At 35.4% G+C, this 27,223-nt stretch overlaps 1 protein-coding gene and 1 pseudogene across 1 annotated transcript in view; one reads left to right on the plus strand and one right to left on the minus strand.

Annotated features, from left to right (window-relative positions):
- Positions 1–27,223, minus strand: part of GRID2 (glutamate ionotropic receptor delta type subunit 2) — a 1,640,866-nt gene that overhangs the window by 414,332 nt on the left and 1,199,311 nt on the right. The gene's annotated exons all lie outside the window — the stretch shown is intronic.
- LOC106991211 (chromobox protein homolog 3-like) lies at positions 5,493–5,831 on the plus strand (annotated as a pseudogene).

The raw sequence follows: 27,223 nt of genomic DNA on the forward strand, positions 1-27,223 counted from the left end.
GAGTTGAAAATTTCTCCAACATGGAAAGGGAAATAGTCAATCAAGTCTAAGAGGCATAATGAGTCCCATACAGGATAAACCCAAGGAGAAACATGTCAAGACACACACTAATCAAACTAATAAAGATTAAACACAAAGAAAAAATTTTAAAAGCAACAAAGGAAAAGCAAGAAGTAACATACAAGGGAACCAAAAAACAAGGGAAACCCCACACATTTATGCTGATCTTTCAACAGAAACTCTGCCAGCCAGAAGGGAATGGCAGGGTATATTTAACGTACTGAAAGGGAAAAATCTACAACCAAGATTATAGTACCCAGCAGGGATCTCATTCAAAATTGATGGAGAAATAAAAAGCTTTTCAGACAAGCAAAAGTTAAGAGAATTCAGTACCACCAAACCAGCTTTACAACAAATATTAAAGGAAATTATATAGTCAAGAAATACAAGAGAAGAAAAAAAAATCTACAAAAATCAACCAAAACAATTAAGAAAATGGCAATAGGAACATATATATCAATAATTACTTTAAATGTAATTGGATTAAATGCTCCAACTAAGACACATACTGGCTGAATGGATAAAAAAACAAGACCCATACATATACTGTCTACAAGTAACCCACTTCAGACACATATAGACTGAAAGTGAGAGGATGGAAAAATATATTCATGCAAACGGGAAGCAAAAGAAAGCTGGAGCAGCAACCCTCATATCAGACAAAATAGATCTTAAAATAAAGAAGATTATAAGAGATAAGGAAGGACACTACATAATGGTCAAGGGATCAATCCATGAGGAAGACAAAACAATTGTAAATAGTTATGCACCCAACATAGGAGCTCCTCAATATATAAGAAAACACTAACAGATATAAAAGGAGAACTCTATAGTAACACAATAATAGGAGACTTTAACACCCCACTCACACCAAGGGACAGATCATCAAAACAGAAAATTAACAAGGAAACAAAAGTCTAAAATTAGCTGAGATGGATCTCATTGATATCTTTAGGACACTTCATTCAAATGCAGAAGAATACACCTTCTTCTCAAGTGCACATGGAACATTTTCCAGGACAGACTACATCTTGGGTCACAAATCAAACCTCAGTAAATTTAAGAGAATTGAAATTGTATCAAGTATCTTCTCCGACCACAATGCTATTAGACTAGATATCAATTACAAGAAAAAAACTGTAAAAAAAACACAAACACATGGAGATTAAACAACACATTTTTAAATAATCAACAGGTTACAAAAGAAATCAAAAGGGAAGTCAAAAAAAATTCTAGACACAAATGACAATGAAAACATGACATCTCAAAACCTATGGGATGCAGCAAAAGCAGTTCTAAAGGGAAGTTTATAGCGATACAATCCTACCTCAAGGAACAAGAAAAACATTGAACAGACCACCTAACTTTATGCCCAGGAAAACTGGAAAAAGAAGAGCAAAAACCCAAAATTAGTAGAAGGAAAGAAATCATAAAGATCTGAGCAGAAATAAATGAAAAAGAAAGAAACAATAGTAAAGATTAATAAAACTAAAAGTTGGTTTTTGAGAAGATAAAATTGACAAGTCTTTAGCCAGACTCATCAAGAAAAAAAGAGAGAAGATCTAATCAACAAAATTATAAATGAAAAAGGAGAGGTTGCAGCAGACAATGCAGAAATACAAAGGATTACAAGAGACTATTATGAACAACTATATGGCAATAAAATGGATATTCTGGAAGAATGGACAGATTCTTAGGAAAGTTCAATCTTCCGAGACTGAACCAGGAAGAAATAGAAATTATGAGCAACTGAATTGCAAACACTGAAATTGAAGCTGTGATAAAACATCTCCCAAAACACAAAAGCCCAGGACCAGATGACTTCACAGGAGAATTCTATCAAACATTTAGAGAGGGGCTAATGCCTATTCTTTTAAAACTCTTTCAGAAATTGCAGAGAAAGGAGCACTTCCAAACTCATTCTAAGAGGCAACCATCACCCTAATACCAAAACCAGACAAAGACAACACAAAAAAAGAAAACCACAGGCCAATATCACTGATGAACATAGATGCAAAAATCCTCAACAAAATTTTACCAAACAGAATTCAGCAACACATCAAAAGCTCATACATGATGATCAAGGTGGGTTTATTCCTGGAATGCAAGGATTCTTCAGTATATGCAAATCAATCAATGTGATACACCATATTAACAAACTGAAAGATAAAAAACATGATCATCTCAATAAATACAGAAAAAGCCTTTGACAAAATTAAGCACACATTTATGATGAAAACTCTTCAAAAAATGGGCATAGAAGGAAGCTACCTCAACATAGTAAAGGCCATATATGATAAGACTACAGCAAACATTATTCTCAATGGTGAAAAACTGAAAGCATTCCCCCAAAGATCAGGAACAAGACAAGGGTGTCCACTTTCCCCACTATTATTCAACATAGTTCTGGAAATCCTAGCTACAGCAATCAGAGAAGAAAAAGAAATAAAAAGAATCCAGATTAGAAAAGAAGAAGTAAAGCTCTGTTTGCAGATGACGTGATACTGTATATAGAAAACCCTAAAGATAGTATCAGAAAATTACTAGAGGTAATCAGTGAATTTAGCAAAGCTTCAGGATTCAAAATCAATACACAGAAATCAATTGCATTTCTATATATTAACAATGAATAATCAGAAAGAGAAATTAAGGATTCAATCCCACTCACCATTGCAACAAATAGAATTAAATATCTAGGAATAAACCTACCCAAGGAGACAAAAAAAATGGTACCCAGAAAATTATAAGACACTGATGAAAGAAATCAAAGACTACATAAACATTCCATGTTCTTGGGTAGAAAGAATCAATGCTGTGAAAATGACTGTACTACCAAAGGCAATGTACAGATTCAATGTGATCTCTTTCAAATTCCAATGACATTTTTCAGAGAACTAGAGCAAAAAATTTCACAACTCATATGGAAACACAAAAGACTCTGAATAGCCAAAGCAGTCTTGAGAAAGAAGAATGGAATTGGAGGAATCAACCTTCCTGACTTTAGATTATACTAAAAAGCTATAGTCATCCAGACAGAATGGTACTGGCACAAAAATAGAAATATAGACCAATGGAACAAGATAGAAAGTCCAGAAATAATCCCATGCACATATGGGTATCTTATTTTTGACAAAGGAGGCAATATACAATGGGGCAAAGACAGCCTCTTCAATAAATGGTGCAGGGAGAACTTGATGGCTACATGTAAAAGAATGAAATTAGAACACTTCCTAATACCATACACAAAGATAAACTCAAAATGGATTAAAGACCTAAATGTAAGACCCAAAACTATAAAACTCTTAGAGGAAAACAAAGGCAGAATACTTGATGACATAAATCAAAGCAAGATCCTCCATGACCCACCTCCTAGAGTAACGGAAATAAAAACAAAAGTAAACAAGTTGGACCTGATTAAACTTAAAAGCTTTTGCACAGCAAAGGAAACTATAAGCAAGATGAAAAGACAACCCTCAGAATGGGAGAAAATAATAGCATGAAACAACTGACAAAGGATTAATTTCCAAAATATACAAGCAGCTCATACAACTCAATACCAGAAGAACAAACAACCCAATCAAAAAGTGGCAAAAAGACCTAAACAGGTATTTCTCCAAAGAAGACATATAGATGGCTAACAAACACATGAAAAGATGCTCAACATCACTCATTATTAGAGAAATGCTACTCAGAACTACAATGAGATATCACCTCACACAGGTCAGAATGGCCATCATCAAAAAGTCTACAAACAATAAATGCTGGAGAGGGTGTGGAGAAAAGGGAACACTCTTGCACTGTTGGTGGGAATGCAAATCGATACAGCCACTAGGAAAGATGGTAGGGAGATTCCTTAAAAAACTAGGAATAAAACCACCATATGACCCAGCAGTCCCACTCCTAGGCATATACCCTGAGGAAACCAAAATTGAAAAGATATATATATCCCATTGTTCATTGCAGAACTATTTAGGTAGAACATGGAAGCAAATTAGATGTTCATCGATAAATGAATGGATAAAGAAGTAGCGGTACATATACCCAATGGACTATTACTCAGCCATAAAAAGGAACACATTTGAGTTAGTTCTAATGAGGTATATGAACCTAGAACCTATTATACAGAGTGAAGTGAGTCAGAAAGAGAAAGATAAATATCGTATTCTAACACATATATACGGAATCTAGAAAAATGGTGATGAAGAATTTATTTTCAGGGCAGCAATGGAGAAATAGACACAGAGAATAGACTTATGGACATGGGGAGAGCGAAAAACAAACCAAACACTAGGATGTGGTGTGGTATATAAAAGCAATATATACTTAAATGTAATAAAGAAAATGTTCCCTACTGTAATTCATATAGACATTTTTACATGCGCTTTCATCTTTGTAGTGACTAAAACACTTTCAAAATTGTCTATGCTTTGCAAAATAAGGCAGATTAGATCATGATTTGTTTTCCATAGCTGCCATAATAAATTACCACAATTTCAGCAGTTTAAACAGCATAAATTTCTTCTCTCACAGTTATAGAGAATAGATCTGAAATCAAGATGTTGTCAGGGCTCTGTTTTCTCCAAAGCATCTAGATGAGAATCTTTCCTTGCCTTTTCCAGTTTCTGGTGGGTCCCGGCAGTCTCAGCTTGTGGCTGAGAAATTCTAATCTCTGCCTCTAAGCCACTCTGTCTTTGTCCTTTTGTGTCTTAAAACTCCCACCATCTTTCTAAGGATATTTATGGTCTGCCTGGATAATCCATGGTGATTTCATTTTGAAGTCCTTATATTAGTTATATCTGCAAAGGCTTTTCTCCCAAATAAGCTCACATTCACAGATTTCAGGGGTTAGTTCATGGATATATACATATATATATATATATATTTTTTTTTTTTTCCCCTTTGGCAGGGGTATAGGAGGTGACCATTCAGTTCAGTACAGATCATAGTTCATAAGTCCTCAGTTTAGTATCAAGTTTTTGCTGTTGTTGTTGTTTAGTTTTGGAGATTTTTGGCTGATTGCTTTAAATTTCCTCAAATTAGAATCAAGAAAGCACTTACCAAATAATGATGAGTTTGCTCTTGTCACACGTCTCAAATAAGACTCCTGTAGCACTTATTATCTGGGCTAATTAATCTAATTTTTAGCCACTGACCTACTTATTTTCCCCAGCAGAATCATCTTTTTAGCTTATAATACCTGCAGCACTTTTGTATTACTAACATACAATATATAGCCAATAAATGGCTTTGATCCAAATATTTGTTTCTTTATCCTCAATACGTTGCACTTGGTTTAATAAATGTATGGGCAAAGCGGGAGAAACCTCCACTGAGGAGACTTCAGTCATGGCCCTCTCCCACAATGTTCCCTCTCCCTGCCCTCAGGGGATCACTAGGCACCATGCCTCTAATGTAAAAAAAAAAAAAAAAAAAAGGGAAAGAAACAGAAAGAACAGGGTAAAAAATTCAAAGAGGCAGAATCTGAAGAATCTGTAGTAGAAAAAGAACTACACTGACATGTAGTAAATGGGAAGAGGAGGTATTTCCTGAAATGGAAGAGATTAACAGATGCAGACAATACTTTAGAGCTGGAAGGAAATTTAGATTGTCCAGAGTTAACTGAAGCATTTCTTAATTCTCAGAAAGCTGGTAAAGAAAAAGATGGTACAAAAAGAAAACATCTGATAGTGAACCTGGTGACAGCAAATCATAGAAGAAAAGAGATCCTGCTTGAGCAAGTTTTACCAGAGGTCCTGATCCAGAATAAATAACTGGTGCCGCAGACAGCAGTGGAGAATTTAATGGTTTTCATGAAATGGAAAAATTCAGATGAGGTGGAACTGGTGCGGGCAAAAGAGGCAAATCTGAAGTGTCCTCAAGTTGTAATCGCTTTTCTTTGAAGACAGACTGACTTAGCATTTTTGTCCAGAAGATCAAGAAATAAATACATTCTAAAGAAAATTAAGTTTGATAAGCTCCTTTTGAAGTAGTATTGGGAAAGTTGTTGGGTTTTTTGTTTGTTTTTACATCTGTAGCACTTGTTACTTTATACAAATAAAACATTTCTGTAGTTGCTTCCTTTAGCAGAAATGAACATTTGATACCATAGTATATTATTTCTTCTGCATTAGAGAAGAACTTTTCTAAATGTTGGGGAAAATCTTCACAGCCATTACTCAATCAGGATTTACAATTTGCATTTATTCATATATGCCTAACTTGGAGGAGGGCATGGCAACCCACATTAGTATTCTTGCCTGGAGAATCCCATGGACAGAGGAGCCTGGTGGGTCACAAAAAGTCAGACACTACTGAAGCAACTGAGCACATAATATGCCTAAGGGCCATTCTGGGCTTTTTGAATGTGTATATATAAAATACATATATAAATAGTTTGGGGGTCTTGTTGTTGTTTAAATATGTCTGTTGTTGTTTAGTCACTAAGTCATGTCCCATTCTTTTGTGACTTCATGGACTGTAGACCTCCAGGCTCCTCTGTCCACGAGATTTCCCAGGCAAGAATACTGGAGTGGGTTGCCATTACCTTCTCCAGGAGATCTTTCCAACTCAGGATCCAACTCATGTCTCTTGCATTGGCAGGCAAATTCTTTACATCTGAGCTCCTAGGAAGCCTTCAAATATGTTTACTAAAACAAAAACAGCCATTCACAACCATGGATAAGCCCATATTTCTGGTATTCCATCCTTTTGAGCAATAGAAGTCACTTCAAGTTATATAGAAATTTTTTTGAAGTCTTAATCTTTCATGTTAAATAATTTTATAATTAATTAGACAAGGTAATACAAACAATTTAAATTGGACAATGTTTTAAAGCAGCCCTATTAGAATCTGGATCCATATCTTCAGTCATCCAAATGGAATTTTATATACAAAGCCCCTGAAAGGAAAATTTTATCACTATCAACAACCTTCTCATTCAAATGAAAAAGCTAGAAAAATTCTGGTATGTTTTAATTAGCCAAAGAAACCTTAGTTAAATGGACATACAGAGGTTCCTTAGGAAAAACCATTCTTTTACAAGAAGTTGAATTCACTGTGCTTTATTTACTGAAAGGTTGTGATACATGTAATGTCTCAGACTTGTTCATGGGAACCTAATCAGATGGTTAGATGTGTTGACATTTTAGGATCTGTAGGAATAAATGCGTGAACAAATTTTTCTAATCTAAACTTGACCTGCATGTTTTCTCAAATTTTACCCCAACCCATTTTACATACAGACTCGATCTTCTCAGTATTTTGGGTTACTGGGTTCAGCAGAAGTCAGGAAAAACAATAACTCTGTAGTAATCAGAATGTTATTAACTGTATATTATTCACTTTATAGTAAATACTGGTAAATAGTGGTCAAATACAACCCTTTAAAAAATAGATATATGAATGGACTTATTCTTCCTTAGACATACCCAGATGTATTTCATATATACTTTTATATCTGCTATGGAGAAAAAGAGTAGAAAAATATCTTTCACTTCTTTAATCTATGTTTGGCTTTTTAAAGCCAATTATAAAAAAAAAGAAGGGAAAGGATAAGGTATGTGTGATTAACTGCTGTCAGACATAGGTACTAAAACCAGAGTGAGTAAAAACACATGCAACTCAAATATTTTTGAATAACTTTTATATTCTGTATTTGAAGCTCCAGTACTTTGGCCACCTCATGCAAAGAGTTGACTCATTGGAAAAGACTCTGATGCTGGGATGGATTGGGGGCAGGAGGAGAAGGGGACGACCGAGGATGAGATGGCTGGATGGCATCACGGACTCGATGGACGTGAGTCTGAGTGAACTCTGGGAGATGGTGATGGACAGGGAGGCCTGGCGTGCTGCGATTCATGGGGTCGCAAAGAGTTGGACATGACTGAGCAACTGAACTGAACTGATTCTGTATTTTTATCACTATGTCAATGCAGTCAACATTTTGGTTGATCTTCAGTCCTTTTATATTTAAATATATAATTTGTCTTATTTATAACGGTAAGTAAAAAGAGTAAACTTTCAATGAACATTGGTTATTTATGTTATGTGCACTGAAAAACTTTCTACGACAACATAATTTTTCCATAGGTTTGCCTACTGTATACTCTATGTGAAGATTATTATATTATTCCATATATCTTTCCTTAATGTAAAGAATCATTAAGTTTCATTTGTGTCCTATGCATAATAAGGTCACAAGTTATTGAGGATGAAATTGTTAATCAATCTCACTCTTCTGTATATGTGAAGTGAAGTGAAGTTGCTCAGTCGTGTCCGACTCTTTGCGACCCCATGAACTGTAGCCTACCAGTCTTCTCAGTCCATGGGATTTTTCTGTACATAATCGGAATTATTTAGGAGATAACAGAGAAAATTTTTGCAAAGAGATGTTCTATCCAACTGAGGAAATGATTTTCAGCTGGGAGCATATTCTCCCAGAAAAAAACAAATTGTAACCTTTCTCCAAAGTCAAAGCATAATGGAATACCAGATACATAAAGGCTTCAAGCCAAAGAATAACAACCCTTGGTTAGTATCAGAAAATTTGGAGTGGGGGGGGAAGGAATATAGACAGACTAACACTGAGATTATTCTCCTAGACATACCTTTCTGAAAAATATCTCTAGTTCTTTATTAAAAGTACATTTAAAAATTAGTATCAGAATCCCAACACATGCCTTTGTGAATCTTTTGAGCCATATAGTAAAATGCATAAAATTTTATTATACTAAAGTAATAAAATCCAGAGTAAATGAATCTGGAGGAATCTGATCAACTTATAGTAACAATTATGGAATCCTTAATAGAAAAATATATAAGAACTTTCCTTCATATGATGTTGCTTTAAAAGGTTTATTTTTAAGGAATACTGACTCAATGATTATTCTGAGTATTTCTGTATAATACTCTGCTGAAACTGGAGATGTCAGCCACTTTTTTTGAGTGAAAACAATTTTGGGGGTTTATTAAAATCTCAATTAATTTAAACAAGTATTAATTTGCTTAAAGTAAAAAAATAATCTCTGGATTTAAATATATTAGATTGTCTTCAAAACATAGTATAAATAAGATAGTCAGGCTTAAAATTCTCTCCTAGATATAATTTTGAGGAAAAAGACATTATCACCGTCATTGTATCTATCACTTATAGAGGGCTTACTGTGTATCTGAAACTGATGAGCATTGCATTTACATCCATTATTTCATCTAATCTTAATCACAAAGTTTTCTGAGCTTTAACTTACTAAGTTAAACCTTATAAAATTACTAAAATTTTATAATTTTGACCTGAACATTGAAACTACATATTCTGTAATAAAAATATAGTGATAGAATAATTTTGTTTTAGAGGATATTCTTGTTCATTTAATATGCAAGAAATCAGAAAATCACTTTTTTTTTCCCCTCTAGAATCCTTTTTAAATACAATGCTACCGCAGAAAGTAAAATAGAAACTATGGATTTTGACATTAATTTTGGTTCTGATAAAACTGTTTTCCAACCCAGGGGGCAAAGATTCTTGAAACACTTCAAATATCAGCCCAGTCCTCAAAAGTGTTATTACAGTATTTTATGCAGTCAAGCTAACAGCTGGATTGGACGTATTTTGAAATGTATTTGGGACAGGAGGGCATAAAATGACAAGCACCATTGTGTGAAGTCTAAATTTATTGAGCTGAACATTATCAGAGAAACATCTGGGCAGGTTACCATAGGTGACTAAAATATTGTGCTAATGAGGGTAGCATCAAAGCTTAACACTCGTATAAGGTAGTTTGCTTGGAGAGCAGAAACACTTCCCTCCAACCAGAGCTTGTTTCTGAACATTAGCTAGCTCTCCAATGCACATAATTAACCTTACAAGGAAAGCTCAGGAGACAGACAGATTCATCAAAATGCATCATTACAATAGGAAAAATAACTAAAAAGATGTACCAAATACCACTTTGTGATCATCTGCTAAATTAAAAATGCCAGTATAAAACTTTACAACTTTTTATTATAAAAATTTTTAAATATACATAGAATTGAATCATGAATCTAAATATTCATCATTCTGCTTAAGCACTTATCAATGCATTTTCCAAGCTGTTTATTTATACTCCTATTCCTTTTTGCCACCATCCCTAATTTATTTTAAAATAAATGCCAGATATTATATAATTTTATTTCTAATTATCTCAGTAAATATCTCTGAAAATTAAGAGGTATTTAAAAACACAATCATGATGTCATTATCATGCTCCCTAAAATTTATAATTTCTTAAAATTATCAAATATGTTTGTATTCCAGTTGCCCTAATTCAAATTAGGATCCATATTTCACAATAGTTAATATGTCTCTTGAGTCTTTTTATTTAAGGATTCTCCACTGTCTACCTTCATCTCTTCCAATAATCCAAGCATCAAAGAAAAATAAATTATATCTTCTGTAGTTTCCTAAGGTCTGGATTGTGATGAATCCTTCCACATTACTTAACATGTCCCTTTGCCCACTGTATTTTCTGTAAATTGGTAAACCTATAGAGCTGATCTAATTTATATAATATTTGCCAAGAATCTGGTGTTGTGTACTTTAAACATCAACAACCTCAGATACATAGATGATACCACTTTAATAGGCAGAAAGTGAAGAGGAACTAAAGAGTCTTTTTATGAATGTGAAAGAGGACAGTGAAAAAGCTGGCTTGAAACTCAACGTTCAAAAAAATGAAGATCATGGCATCTGGTTCTATCACTTGATGGGAAATAGATAGGGAAAATGTGTAAACAGTGTCAGATTTCATTTTCTTGGGCTTCAAAATCAATGTGGATGGTGACAGCAGTCTCAGGATTAAAAGATGCTCGTTCCTTGGAAGAATAGCTATGACAAATCTGCACAGTATATTAAGAAGCAGAGACACCACTTTGCCAACAAAGGTCCATACAGTCAAAGCTATGGTTCTTCTAGTAGTCAGGTATGGATGTGAGAGTTGAACTATGAAGAAGGCTGAGCACTGAAGAATTGATGCTTTTGAACTGTGGTGTTGGAGAAGACTATTGAGAGTCCCTTGGATGGAAAGTAGATCAAGCCAGTCAATCCTAAGGGAAGTCAATCCAGAATATTCATCAGAAGGACTGATGCTGAAGCTGAAACTCCAATACTTTGGCCACCTGATACAAACAGCCAACTCTTAGGAAAAGACCCTGATACTGGGAAAGTTTGAAGGCAGGAGGAGAAAGCAGCAACAGAAGATGAGATGGTTGGATGGTATTACTGACTCAATGAACATGAATTTGAGCAAACTCAGGGAGACAGTGAAGGACAGAGAAGCCTGGCGTGCTGCAGTTCATGGGGTCACAAAGAGACAGACACGGCTTAGAGACTAAACTATAACAACAACTTCAAATAGAAGCCACATACCCTCTGTCTCCTTCTCTCTTAGTAATATTATCAACTGCTACGTTCATTTATTATGTTCATTAGTGTTATGTTGCCCTGAAATTCATATATTGAAGCCCTAATCCCCAGCACTTCAGAATGCGACTGTATTTGGAGAAAGGGCGTCCAAAAGAGGTAATTCAAGTTAAATGAGGTCACATGAGTTGTTCCTACTCAGACTGGTGTAATTATGGGTCAAGGATGTGGGAATATACAGAGAGACACCAAGGATACAAGCACTATGAGGAAAGACCACCTAAGGACATAGTGAGAAGGTGGCATCTGCAAGCAAAGGAGAGAGGCCTCAGAAGAAAGTGAACCTGCTGCCACCTTGAACTTGGACTTCCAGCCTCCAGAACTGTGAGCAAATAAACTGTTTAAGCCACCCAGAGTGTGGTGCTTTCTTACAGTAGCCTTAGAGAACTAATAAATTAGTAATGACTAAATGCCAAAGTTTAAATTATATCTTTTCTTCTTAGATAAGAGGAATATTTGAACAAAACCCCCTATTTTTCTTTATTCATCATTTGGTTAGCCTGAGGTAGGTTTTGTCTTCACACACACACAAATAAATTGGCTCATTCAATTCAGTTCAGTTCAGTTCAGTTGCTCAGTTGTGTCTGAATCTGCGACCCCATGAATTGCAGCACACCAGGCCTCCCTGTCCATCACCAAATTGGCTCATTAGCATCCTTTAAAGAGGAATATATCATTATAACTCATGATTTAAACATATTTGGTGGTGAAATAATAAGTGCTCTGGCATTCTTCCCTAAGATCAAGCCTGGGAAAACTGCAGAGTGAAACATAGATTCCAGAAACCTATATAACAGCACCGTGGGGATCTCCTGGGAAGGGGAAGCATATACTGAAGTGCTGTATCTGGAATATATGTATTTGCAGCCAAGGGATAGGGCAACTAAAACCAACAAAGAAATAGATCAAAGTGTTTTAAATTCAGCTCATGCCTTTTCCATGTGTTGACTTGGAATACCATTGCCTAGTTCTTCCTTGCAGAAATCTGATGCAGTTACCCACAGCACAAATCAATTTATTGGGAGTGAGTGGGTCAGTGCAAAGAATAGCAGAACAGAACAAAAGTTTTGCTGGGATATGGAATTGAAAAATGCAGATACCGGTTGACCAGCTTTACACACTACTTAGCCCACACTTTCCCCCTCTAGACCTCCCAGTTCAGTCGCTCACTCATGTCCAGCTCTTTGCGACCCCATAAACCGCAGCACACCAGGCCTCCTTGTCCATCACCAACTCCTGGAGTCCAATCAAACCCATGTCCATTGAGTCAGTGATGCCATCCAACCATCTCGTCCTCTGTCCCCTTCTCCTCCCACCTTCAATCTTTCCCAGCATCTGGGTCTTTTCCAATGAGTCAGCTCTTTGCATCAGGTGGCCAAAATATTGGAGTTTCAGCTTCAACATCAGTCCTTCCAATGAACACCCAGGAGTGATCTTCTTTAGGATGGACTGGTTGAATCTCCTTGCAGTCCAAGGGACTCTCAAGAATCTTCTCCAACACCGTGGTTCGAAAGCATCAATTCTTCGGTGCTCAGCTTTCTTCACAGTCCAACTCTCACATCCATACATGACCACTGGAAAAACCATTGCCTTGACTAGACGGACCTTTGCTGGCAACCTCTAGGACTAGGAGATTACAACCCAGCGATAATTCCCATTCCCATAGCTGTTTCTTCCTTAAAGATTTTAACATCTTATTTTTGATGTAGTGGCAAAAAGTGATTAACTGTAGTACTGTAGTATATGGTGTTCCCTTCCCTAAGGTTCATCACTTCTCTAAGCCTTGAAGAAAAACAGAGACTAAAGTGACTGTCTCTTACACATTATTAAAGCATATTCTCAGATGAATATGAGCCTACAAGCCAAAACAGTTATATATCTGAGGATTCAAAAGAAAACACAACAGCCTGAACAATGCATTGTCAAGACTGTAAATGGCTTCAGATTTGACCCTATTTTCAAGCTAACATTATCTTGCCACAATTTCATGATGTAATCAGAAGGCATACTCTTGGGTCAGATACTATTTCCCATAGCAATAGCAGTATCTTCATTGGCACCTATTCCTCAGGTTCCAGGTCCTACAGGAGGGTTCAAAGAGGGCCAGGTGATGCCTACAAAAGCAGTATGTTGCCTTACAAGAGAGAAACCCTGAGCTTAGGGAACCCAAATCTTTTACAACTAGCAATAAACTTGCCTGCCATTTGCTTCTGAAGGAGATATTATTTTATTATACTGGACAGCAAACAAATCTGACCTTTGCTTTGGAGAAAGACACTACTTCTATCCTCCAAGGCTGTTCACTATACAAACATTTTTGAAAGAATAATTTAAAGACAGTCAGTGCCTCAGTTAATAACCGTTGCAAAAACCCTAGAGGCTCGTGAAAACCTGCCCTTCAACATATACAGTGTGAAGCTTAAAGTAGAAGAATTTTGTTCCAGTATTTATAAGAGGGATATTCTGGGAGATAAACTATCCAAAAACTAAAGCTATTGATATACTCATAATGTGTACACACACACACACACACACACACAGACACACACAATTCATTTGTGACCAGAATGAAAACCACCTGTTTCTGGATTAGGGTAATCTCCAGGGATGCATATAGGGAGGGCTTCATGGGCGATTTCAACTGGCTGACTCTTTAGGAAAGGTAAAATCATGTATTTATTACAAAGTTAAACAAAGAAAATTGAAATATTACCTGGCAAAACTCAAATCATTAGTTAGGGCATCCTAACCAAATAAATATTGATCCAGCTATATTTGCACCCCTCTATTTTAGGATAAGTATAATTTCTGACCATACTATTTCCTCAGCTTATACACTTTTTTTTTAAAACAGATTGACTGACAACATGAAGGGCTATTAAGCATAAAACAACTAGCACACTTGAGCACTCTTGCTATTACTGTTTCCACACACGTGGTCCACTGTTATCCTGCATTGATTCTGAAATGGTGATGTGATTTAATCAAAATATGCTGCAATGATTGGAACCTGAACTTGAAAAGATAATATGACATAGTATTGCCTTCCTTAGGCACAAAGAAAAACACATTAAAAATGATATAATTTAAAATGAATTTTCTTCATCTACATGACAACATCTGTTGGAATTATAATGACCTAACTTGACAGTGCAATCTAACTGTCCCAAGTGTTTAAGTGGAAAGCGACATATAATAAATGCATGGTGGATTTTAAACCAAGAATTGGCATGGAAACAACAACTTGCCACTTAAGACAATACATGATAGCGTGAAACTATTCTAATAAGCTTCTGTAGTATATATAATTCTTTGAAAACCAAGCTACTGTTTCCAGCATTTCTAAATCTATTTCCTTTCAAATATTTTTATTATTTAAAAACAACAAACATTTGCTAAATGCTCTAGTGGCCTTCCCCAATTGACATTTGTCATTTCAATTACAGAATAAAAGAATAATTTTAGTGACCATTTTCTCAATTTTCCCAAGATTGGTACATGCTATCACTAGCACCAGTCAAGACTCACAGAAGAGAAGTTAGTTAATTATATCCAATGGATGCTTTAGTGTTAAGCCTAATTCTCTGTGTGAGCAACACTGCTAGGGTTAACTACCGCAGTGAAGATTCACTTAGAGAAGATTTCCGACTCTTTCTGTCAATTAAGGTTCTGGGGAAATAACAAGATCCATTAATGAAGAAAAAGGCCCTATAGAGTTCAAAGATATATAAGACATAGTTCCTGTCCAGAGTTTATAACATCTTGTTGGTGAGATGATAAATGAGTATAAGTCAACAAATTACATTCTATGTAACTACATCATATATTGATAAAATAAATGATTACTGAATTATAATATGAAGAGATTAAATAGAAAGTCACATTACCATTTGCCAGCACAGAAACGACATTAAAGAAAGAAAACGTTTTATCTAGGTTGTGGGGGCAGGAGGGGGAACCTTAGTAAAGAGGTATTATTTGAACTACAAGTATAGAATGAATAAGAACAAAAGATATCAGAAAATTCTATTTTGAAGCATAGCAGAAGCAAAACCCCAAGTTTACATGTGATAAATATTAGCAAGTTCCAAGCTAAAGAAGGGATTACAGAGATAATAAATGGTTCCTGTGGGGAAATGATGGAAAACCAGGTTGAATGCAGAAGGTAGGAAAGATTATTCAGGACTCTGAAGGCTAGAAGATGGGTTTAAGGTGAGGTTAGAGAGAGTGAATCTTTTCAAGTGGACACTCATGTGTCCACCACCAAGCCTAATAAGGATTATGATGGCTTTTTGGAGGGCTTGGGTAACAATACAGGTGCTCAAAAGAGTATTATCTATTTACATATTATATACCTATCAAATTATCTGTACTGGCTGGGAGTAGCAATTGTTCAGTCACTAAATTGTGCTCGACTCTGCAATCCTGTGGACTGCAGCACGTCATGCTTTCCTTCCCTCACTATCTCTCAGTTTGCTCAAACATGTCCTTTGAGTCAGTGATACTATCAAAGCATCCCCTCCTCTGTTGCCCCCTTCTTCTCAGTCTTTCCCAGCATCAGGGTCTTTTCCACTGAGTCTGCTCTTCACACCAGGTGGCCAAAGTACTGGAGCTTCCACTTGCTTTAGCGTTAGTCCTTCCAATGAATATCCAGGACTGATTTCCTTTAGGATTGACTGGCTGATCTCCTTGCTGTCCAAGGGGCCCTCCATATCTTAAACATATTTTCATAATTATCTTACAAACTGGGCATTATTAGTGAGGCTTTCAAAGGTTACTGCCTTCCTCTGCTCGTGTAACCAGATATGTATTATCCACCATTATATCACAGAAAGGTGCATCTGATTCCAATGCTATTTAAGCAAACAATATCCATGATGAAAACAATATTTATGGAAAATTAGTTTGGAAACAAAGTGGAAAATGCAATAAAGGAAGAACATACTACAGGCACAAAAATCATTTAAGAGACAAATAAATAAATTTTCCATCAATGATTAAGCCCCAAAGAGAACAGAAAATGAAAGGGAAATCAATTGATTAAATAATTAAGATTTAGAGAATAATGGAGAGAAGTTGGATATGTAATCATGGGATGTAACTGAAGATAGACCAACAAGGAAAAATTTGCAATCAGGGCAGTGGAATACAAGAAGAGGTCAGGAAAATAACAAAAATAATTTTTATAATAATTCTCATTGTCAAATGTGCATGCCTAGCTCCATTTTTCTGGAAAGTTCTCCTCTCAGTCTTTTCAGCTGCCACATTCTTAAAGACAAATTCAAAATTAATTTCCTGGTATAAAATGCTCTTTAATATTTTCTGAAAGATGAATCAGTCCTGAGATCTTTTACATTTATATATTGCTATTTTATCATGTTACATTGTATAGTTACCATGGCTTACTAGTGTTTCTTTAACCGTGTACAATGAGGGTAGTGAAGGCGGGGATCCTTTGTTATATTTATATTAGAACACAAAGTATATGGGCTTCCCTGGTGGCTCAGTGGTAAAGAATTTTCCTGCTAATACAGGAGACACGTGTTCGATCCCTGGATTGGGAAGATCCCCTGGAGTAGAAAATGCCAACCCATTCCAGTATTCTTGCCTGGAAAATCCCATGGACAGAGGAGCATGGTGGGCTCTTCCATGGGGTGGCAAAGAGTTGGACATGACTAAGTGACTAAACAATATTCTTGATAAATATGATGCTTTAGTACCTTTGATATTAAAAATAGCTATTTAAAAATTATTTTGAAATTATCTGGCTTTATCCAGTACCAATAATGCTTTGTACTCAAATACTTTCTGAATAAACAATCCAATGTGTCTTTCTATTTGATAGTAGGAGATAGATAGAACACACTGACATCTTGGTTCTGGATGCATTTTGCTTAATCCTGTAACTATATGTATGAGTATAAAACAAATACTGGTAAGTCATGTCATTTAAATATGCCAAAGGCTTTTATTTAAACTAATGTAGTTCATAAGAGGCTTATGAACATCTACTGTGTGTCAAGAACCATGCACACAAATGGCAGTATAAAGACAGATAGGATCCAGTCTGCCTTCAAGGAAGTCATAGTCTAACAGATAAATCACACGAGACAAATCATTAAACAAAATATGACACACACAGTAATAGAGTTCCATATAAAAGATACGAAGATAAAGAGTATGGATCAGGGAGAACAAAAGAGAAAATGTAATATTTGACTTGTGCCTTAATATCTATGCAGAAAATTTTAAAGTAGAAAAGAGAGGGAAGAACACTCTGGTTTTCAGGGAATAGTTGGAGCAAATTCAGTGAGATGTTCAAGAAACAGTCAACAATTCCCTGTGATTTGACCATCTGAGAAGTGTGTGTGTGTGCTGCGCGTGTGTGTAGTACCAAGGAGTAAGGAGAGGAATGCTAAGTGAAAGCAATAGACAGAGACAGAGATTAGCAATTTAGGAGAAGCCCTGCATGCTTTTTAAAAGAGAAATGATCTTCATTTATGAATCTGAAAGTTAGAGAGATTGTTAAGCAGAGAACACAGTAAGATCTGTGTTTGACAAATATATGTATTTGCTGTTTATGTGAAGGTGAACAGGAGGGTCAAAATTAGAAGCAGAACATCAATCAGAAGGCAATAGCCCTAGGATAAATTATTTGGGCTTAACCTAAGGAAATTTCAGTGGAGAATTAGCAGAAAGGAGAAGCACTTGAGATCCATTTCAGAAACAGTATCAATAGGCCTTTGTGCCAGATTGCAAAGCAGCATGAAGAGAATGTGCATTGGAGATGAATATCTGGGATGCTGACTTAGAAAATAGGTGGATTACATTTTCATAACCTTAGTTTTCCTAAAGGGGATAATACTTTAATTCTGCTAAAGATGCTCTTTGTGTTCATAGAACATCATGAACTATTTATTCTAAGAAAAAGAGAACGGCCTTATGTATATATTAATGTGGTGATAGAAAACTAATTTTAAAATGCAAGAGCATTTTCTAGGAGGCACCTATTTTGAAAAGGTTTATTTTTATATTTAACTCTATTTTATCTGAATATGTTAAAGTATTTTTATTTGTAAAACTAATTTTCAAGTATCTCTAGTCCTATCAAAAGTTGCCTATAGTTAAGAAGAATGTATTTATTTCCCCTTCCTCAAAATTCTCCATCTTTTATTCTGCCCCAAATTTTCTAGAATTACCAGGTTTTTAGTTACATTTCATATTTCTACTAGGTAGTGGTTACAACTTTACCATACCCTCTAGCTAGCTAAGAATTCACCATCACTTTCTCATTTGGATAAATTATAGATACTAATTGGGTTGAATTGGTGTTCTCGGCTGAGACATTAGTTAACTGTATGTTCTGTCTTAAGAAGTTCCAGTTTGAAGATCTTCAAGCAATGACACTTCATAGAATTCATTTTTGTGATAAAAATATGCAATCATCAAATAAAATTGTATTGTTTTCTTTATTTTTTCTCTAAAATAACTTCATGTCTTTATACAGTTTCTGTAATCACCTGTGTCCCCTGATAAATTTTCTGCTCTAATTTAATCAACCTCATGTTATTCTTTTTTCCAAAATATAATAAACCATTTAGTGGTAATTCAACCTAAGACTCACACCTATGACATTTAACTGAAGATCTCACTCAGTGCATTAGCTCATTGACATTAATCAGCACTCTCCTTTGTATGTCTTTTTAACCAGCCTACATTTCACTTAACTGTTATTCAAGCCAACTCAAATTAATTTTGCAATCAAAATTTCACATGGCATTTTCTCCAGTACTTTGCTAGAAGTCAAGATGCATTACGCCTCCTCCACTCTGTTCATTTATTAAGGCTGTAAAGCTATCAAGAAAGAAACTAGCTTTGTCTGGCACACTTTGGTCTGTACTCACTTGTTCATTCTATTTATTTCTCATGGCTGTGCTTTTCTTTCAAATATGTGGTAGCATTTTCAGAATAATTTTTCATTTTTGTACTTTCTTATTTCAATTAATGATTAATTACATCTAAGAAATTAGTCATTTTTGTTTTAAAACATTTATAGTATTCTAAAAATAAGAAAAAGTATTAAACTTGGGTTAAAAAAAAAGAGATAACTAATCTTTTGAGAAGGAAATGGCAACCCACTCCAGTATTCTTGCCTAGGAAATCCCATGGACGCAGGAGCCTGGCGGTCTACAGTCCACGGGGTTGCAAAGAGTTGGACATGACTGAGCAACTTCACTTCACTTAAACTTTTGAGATAGCATGAGTTAGTGGACTTAATTTACAGAGACATAGTTGTAGGGAGGGGAGGAGCCTCTGTTGTGGGAAAGGGGCAAAGTCTCACCCAGATCTTTGTTCTCTTCCCTTGTATGGAACAAAAGCCTTAACTCACTGTGAGCTGTCCCAGGCACAGGTGAAAACCCACTGAAACTGAGGAAAGGATGACAGATAAATAATCCAACTATTATAGGAGGGGTAAAATCTCTCAGTAGCATCAAGCCTGCCAAATATTTAAGGCAAAATCGAGGTTTCCATGAGGAGGACAGGCAGTACCGAGGAGGAAGGCACCGACTCAATCCAGGGATACAGGGCCTGCCTAAGCCTAAGAATGGCTCCCCCACCCTCCATGACCCAGCGCTGAATAACAAGTAACAGCTCTCTACCATCGAGAGATGGGCAGTAGTGTAAAAATACACTTTTGGAGTCACAGGCTCACGGGAAAATCTAATGTTGAGGAATAGTGAGAAATTTTCTCTGGTGATCAATCCCCAACCTAGTATAATGTATCACTTAGAGGATTTGAAGCCTGTGGTACATTGAATGCAATAAATAACAACAAAGCCTAAATCCAGGGAAACTGAGTCTTGACTTAATTGACGTCTGTTGTTTAAGTTGCTAAGTCGTGCCCAACTCTTTGTGACCCCATGGACTGCAGCATACCAGGCCTCCCTGTCCTTCACTATCTTCCTGAGTTTGCTCAAACTCATATCCATTGAGTCAGTGATGCCACCAAACCATCTTGTCCTCTGTCACCCCTTTTTCTCTCTCAATCTTTCCCAGCATTAGGGTCTTTTCCAAAGAGTTGGCTTTGGAATCAGGCCAAAGTATTGGAGCTTCAGCTTCAGCATTGGTCCTTCCAATGAATATTCAGGGTTGTTTCCTTTAGGATTGACTGGCATGATCTCCTTGCTGTCCAAGGGACTCTCAAGAGTCTTCTCCAGTGCCACAGTTCAAAAGCAACAATTCTTCAGTGCTCAGCTTTCTTTATAGTCCAACTCTCACATCCATACATGTTTACTGGAAAAACCATAGCTTTGACTATTCAGAGCTTTGTTGGCAAAGTGATGTCTCTGTTTTTTAATATGCTGTCTAGGTTTGTCATAGCTTTTCTTCCAAGGAAAATGCATATTTTAATTTCATGGCTTCAGTCACTGTCCACACTGATTTTTTAGCCTAAGAAAATAAAATCTGACACTGTTTCCACATTTTCCCCATCTATTTGACATGAAGTGATAGGACCAGATGCCATGATCTTAATTTTTTGAATGTTCAGTTTTAAGCCAGCTTCTTCACTCTCCTCTTTCATCTTCATCAAGAGGCTCTTCATTTTTTGCCATTAAAGTGTTATCATCTGCATCTGAGGTTGTTGATATTTCTCCCAGCAGTCTTGATTCCAGCATGTGGTTCATCCAGCCCAGCATTTTGCATGATGCACTCTGCATGTAAGTTATATAAGCAGGGTGACAATATATTAACACCCCACAATAAAAGCCACAGAAGGGGCATGCCATTTCCAGACATAAAAACTATTTGCCTTAGTCTCCAGTCTCTTTGCACAATATTCATCTCCCATTCAAACATTATAAGACACAAAGAAAGGCAAGCAAAATACCCACCCATTGTTGAGAGATAAACCAGTCACTGAACCAAATGCATATATGAACCAGATGTTGGAAGTGAAAGATAGGATATATAAAATAACCATGATTAATACGACGAAGGTTTTTACAGAAAAGGAGGACAATGTGCATGAACAGATAGAAAATTTCAGCAAAGAGATGGACTCTATTAGAAACAATCAAGTGGAAATTCTATAAATAATAATATTAATAGTAATAATAAACACAGGAACTGATATGAAAAATATCTTTGAAGGGCTTCTCAGTCGATTTGACATAGCCATGTAAAGACTTAATAAACTTAAAGGGGGGAAATTAATTAATATGAAACTAAGCAACATATAAAAAAGAAGGAATGGAATATAATTTCTAAAAACTGTTTGGAGGCAGCTAGTTTGGGTTCAGTTCCAACTCTGCTGTTTATCAACTTTAAGACTTTGAACAGCTTATATAAATTCCCTGTCTTTCAGCTTTATACCTCAGTAAAGGAAACAATGATCGTACTTACTTCAGAAGGTTCTTGTGAGGACTCAATTAGTTGCATGTAAAATATTTAATAACTGTTTATGTTCCACAGTATTTATAAGTGTTGGCTACATTGTTACTGAAAAATTAAAAATAAAGAATCCAGGGTAGCAATAATTATGTCAGACACAATGGAATTTGAGGAGTTATTAAATATTATAAAATGTTGCAAAAATACAGCCGATGAAAGTTTATACATGAAAAAAGGCAGCACACATATATAAAGTAAAAATATTAGAAATACAAGAGAAATAAAGAAATACATATAAAGAGATATGCACATATAGCTACAGACTGAAATGCATATTAGTAGAAAAATTTAAATACCATTAGTTATCTATTACTGATAATATAAAAATAACTACATGAAAAATTTTAGTAATGTTATAATTCATATACTTCAATGACTAATTATAAAATAAATTTGTACATTCCACAAATAAGAGTATATTTTTCAGTATCCATGGAACATAATTTATATTTGTCAACTGAAATAACTGTAAATATGTAAAATTTGAAGCAAGTTATAAAATAAATAGGATAGTTCACATTTTATTACAAAAATGCAATAATAGGCATTAATAACAGATATATTTTTTAAAAAATGACTGAGAGATTTAAATAAAGATCTCTACCTAAAAACTGATATAAAAGGATGTCTCAGGAATTTAGAAAACAGGAATATTGGAATACAAATCAAAACTTACATGGTGAAGCCAAAATGATTTCAGATGAGTATTCAAGTAAGTTCTATTTTAAAGTACAGAAAAATAAAAATAATTTTAAATAATAATTTTTAATAATTAAAATAATGCTTATTTAATAAGCACTGCACTAAAGAAGCCAGAGGAAATAGTAAAATAAATTCTTTGTAAAGTAAATAATGGAACCTATAAAAGTCAGAAACTGATTATTAGGGAGAAGAACACAGTGAAACTAATATGAAGAAGTCTAAGAACAGGCTCTATTAAACCATTAATAAAATGGGCATAATTCTGATAAGACCAGTTAAGGATGAGGAGGGAACATAAGGATAAACAACTTTAGAAATGAAATATTATTAAAGCCTCAAAGTTTTTTCATTAAGAAAAGGTTAGGCAGGAAAATCTTTATCAAAAGAAGAAGGTTTACATAGTGAAAACTGGGTTAAAAAGACTAGAGAACATAACTTGTGACAGATAATCCCTACATTATTTTTTAAAAATTGTAAGGAATAAGAAAGAAGAAATTCTTTGTGTTGTGGTTTGACTGTATTACTGGCCCCAATTTTCACACCTCTTGGAATCTATATGCCATATGATAATGTCTTTCATGCTAACCCTGGGCCTGGCTATGTCATTTGCTTAGCCTAGTGAACAGCAGCAAACATAATGTAAGCACAAGCTTTCCAATGCACACGGACGAGTTGACTTTCTCTCTTTTGGCCCCCTGACACCACCATGTCTGGACTAGAGAGCTAGAAGGAGAGAGGAATCATCCCCACAAAGAACACCTTACATCAGCTCTCTCTCAGGTGACCGCACATGATGACCATGCCAATTAAGATGAGCAAAACCAACTGATCAGTCCATACACTCCTGGGAAACACTGTGTTGTGGCTTTAAGCACTAATTTAGGGATGGTTTCTTGATTATAATGAGATCCTAACTAATATTCTTCCCAACTGTCACATACTGTCAAAATACCAGACATCAAAATCTGACAAAAATAACACAAAAAAGAAAATCTCCCTTATGTAAAATTACCATATTAATAGTCATAGCATACCAAATCCAATATTATTTTATTAAGTAATATAGTAACTAAATCTTATTTATCCAGAGATGATTCACTACTAGATCAAAGGGGAAGGAAAACTTATTTGAGCAGATGTTGAAGAAGAATTTGATGAAATACAACCTAAACTTTTTTAAATTTTTAATATAAAGTTGAAGTGCAATTTCTTAACTTAATAAAATCATTCACCTAGAGCCAGACATCCTGGAGTGTGAAGTCAAGTGAGACTTAGGAAGCATTACTACAATCAAAGCTAGTGGAGGTGATGGAATTGCAGCTGAGCTATTTCAAATCATAAAAGATGATGGTGTTAAAATGCTGTACTCAGTATACCAGCAAATTTGGAAAACTCAGCAAATTTTGGAAAACTTTTCCCCCACAGGACGGGAAAAGATCAGTTTTCATTCCAGTCCTGAAGAAGGGTAATGCCAAAGAATTATCAAACCACCTAAAGTTGAGCCTGTTTCACATGCTAGCAAAGTAATGCTCAAAATCCTTCAAGCTAGACATCAACAGTACATGAACCTAGAACTTGCACATGTACAAGCTGGATTTAGAAAAGACAGAAAAACCAGAGATCAAATTGCCAACATTTTTTGGATCATAGAAACAGCAAGCGATTCCAGAAAACCATATGTTTCAGATTCATTGACTATGCTAAGGTCATTGACTATGTGGATCATGACAACTACAGGAAATTCTTAAAGAAATGGAATAACAGACCATCTTACATGCCTCCTGAGAAACTGGTATTTAGGTCAAGAAGCAACAGAATCAGACATGAAACAACCGATTGGTTCAAAATTGGGAAAGGTGTATGACAAGGCTGTATATTGTCACACTACTTATTTAACTTATATACAGAGTATATTATGTGAAATATTGGGCTGGATGACTCACAGGCTGGAATCAAGATTCCTTGGAAAATATCAGTAACCTCAGATATGTAGATGACACCACTCTAATGGCAGAAAACAAAGAGGAACTAAAGAGCCTCTTGATGAAGGTGAAAGAAGACAGTGAAAAAGTTAGCTTAAAATTCAGTGTTCAAAAAACTAAGATCATGGCATCTAATCCCATCACTTCATGGCAAATAGACGGGGAAACAATAGAAACAGTGTAAGACTTTATTTGCTTGGGCTCCAAAAATCAGTGCAGATGGTGACTGCAGCCATGAAATTAAAAGATGCTTGCTACTTGGAAGAAAAGTTATGACAACCTAGACACCATATCAAAAAGCAAAGATATCACTTTGCTGACAAAGCTCCATGTAGGTCAAAGCTATGATTTTTCCAATAGTCATACAGATGTGAGAGTTGGACCATAAAGATGGCTGAGTGCAGAACTGACACTTTCAAACTGTGGTGTTGGAGAATACTCTAGAGAATCCTGTGGACAGCAATAGATCAAGCCAGTCAATTCTAAAGGAAATCAATCCTGAATATTCATTGGAAGGGCTGATGCTGAAGCTGAAGCTCTAATACTCTGGCCACCTGATGCGAAGAGCCAACTCACTGGGAAAGACATTAATGCTGGGAATGACTGCGGGTAGGAAGAGAAGGGACAACAGAGGATGAGATGGTTGGATGGCATCATCGACTCAATGGACATGAGTTTGAGCAAACTCTGGGAGATAGTGAAGGACAGGGAAGTTTGGTGTGGTGCAGTCCATGAGGTTGAAGAGTTGGGCATGACTGCTGCTGCTGCTGCTGCCAAGTCGCTTCAGTCGTGTCCGACTCTGTGCGACCCCATAGACGGCAGCCCACCAGGCTCCCCTGTCCCTGGGATTCTCCAGCCAAGACTGCACGACTGAGTGACTGAATAATGACAAAAACCAGCTTCTCATAAATTATCACATTACAATGAACAAATTATATTATAATCAGAAATAAGACAAAAGGGTATATTTTGCTGTGGATGCAACAGCTAATCAGGTTTGATAAGAACAAAACAAGAAAAAATATTTAAAGAAGGAGCTCACCATCATTTCTTATTGAGGATATAATTGCCTGCCTGGAATACACAAAAGGTTGGTGACCTTTTCTAAATTAAAGGAAGAAATATTTTAAAGATGTTTCTTTCTTCAGAATTAATCTAAATATCTGATGCAAGACCAATGAAATTATCTTAAGGGCTTTTGTTGTTAACATAATTAAAAAATTCTAAAACACCTCTAAAACTGAAAAATCAAAGTAGTTAAAGAATGCTTCAGAAAATAAAAATGTTATAGTGATATAACCTATCAATATTGTATTTAATATATATCATTAATTTTCTATAATAAAAACTCTATGTCAAAATAGAAAAATGAAATAAAACATGTAAGCACAAACTAATTTAACAGATGAGAAGATGGGAAAGAAAGGATTACTCAGTAAATGATATTTGAACAACTTAAATTTTGACAAAATAAAGTTAAGTTCTTCTTCACATTTACTTTAAACATAATTCAAGTATTTTAAGTAGCTAAAAATATTTAAATATAACAGTATATTCCTACAGAACACGTAAGATTATATTCACATAAATTTGGAGACCAAAAGGAAGATTTTTTAAAATATCAGAGATAGAGAAGGAACTCTAAAGTACAAGATTGATGATTACATAAAAAATTGAAAGTTTTTTATCATAAGAAACAACATATGAAGAATTTAAGGATAATTGACAAGTTGAGAATAAATATTTTCAACATATAATGTATAAAGCATATTTTATTTTTAATGTACAAAGGGTGTTTTCAAGTTAATATGAACAACTGATCAAATAAAGACAACTAGGGTAAAATATTCAGCAGCATTTGTAATTAAAGAAATGCATTTAAAGCAATATTAGTATAGCTTTTTATTTTATTTATTTATTTATTTGAATTGGAAGCTAATTACTGTACAATACTGTAGTGGTTTTTGCCATATATTGACATGAATCAGCCATGGGTGTACATGTGTCCCCTATCCTGAATCTCCTTCCCACCTCCCTCACCATCCCATTCCTTAGGGTTGTCTCAGTACACCAGCTTTGAGTGCTCTGTTTCATGCATCGAATTTGGACTGGGCATCTATTTCATATATAGTAGTATACATGTTTCGATGCTATTCTCTCAAATCATCCCACCCTTGCCTACTCCCACAGAGTCCAAAAGTCTGTTCTTTATATCTGTGTCTCTTGCTATCTAGCATATAGGGTCATCACTACCATCTTTCTAAATTCCATATATATGTGTTAATATACTGTATCGGTGTTTTTCTTTTAGACTTACTTCACTCTGTATAATCGGCTCCAGTTTCATCCACCTCATTAGAACTGATTCAAACGCATTCATTTTAAGAGCTGAGTAATACTCCATTGTGTATATGTACCGCAGCTTTCTTATCCATTCGTCTGCCCATGGACATCCAGATTGCTTCCATGTCCTGGCTATTGCAAACAGTGCTGTGATGAACATTGGGGTATACGTGTCTCTTTTTCACTTCTGGTTTCCTCGGTGTGTATGCCCAGCAGTGGGATTGC

Source organism: Ovis aries, chromosome 6 (genome assembly GCF_016772045.2).
Source record: "Ovis aries strain OAR_USU_Benz2616 breed Rambouillet chromosome 6, ARS-UI_Ramb_v3.0, whole genome shotgun sequence".
Taxonomy (NCBI): domain Eukaryota; kingdom Metazoa; phylum Chordata; class Mammalia; order Artiodactyla; family Bovidae; genus Ovis; species Ovis aries.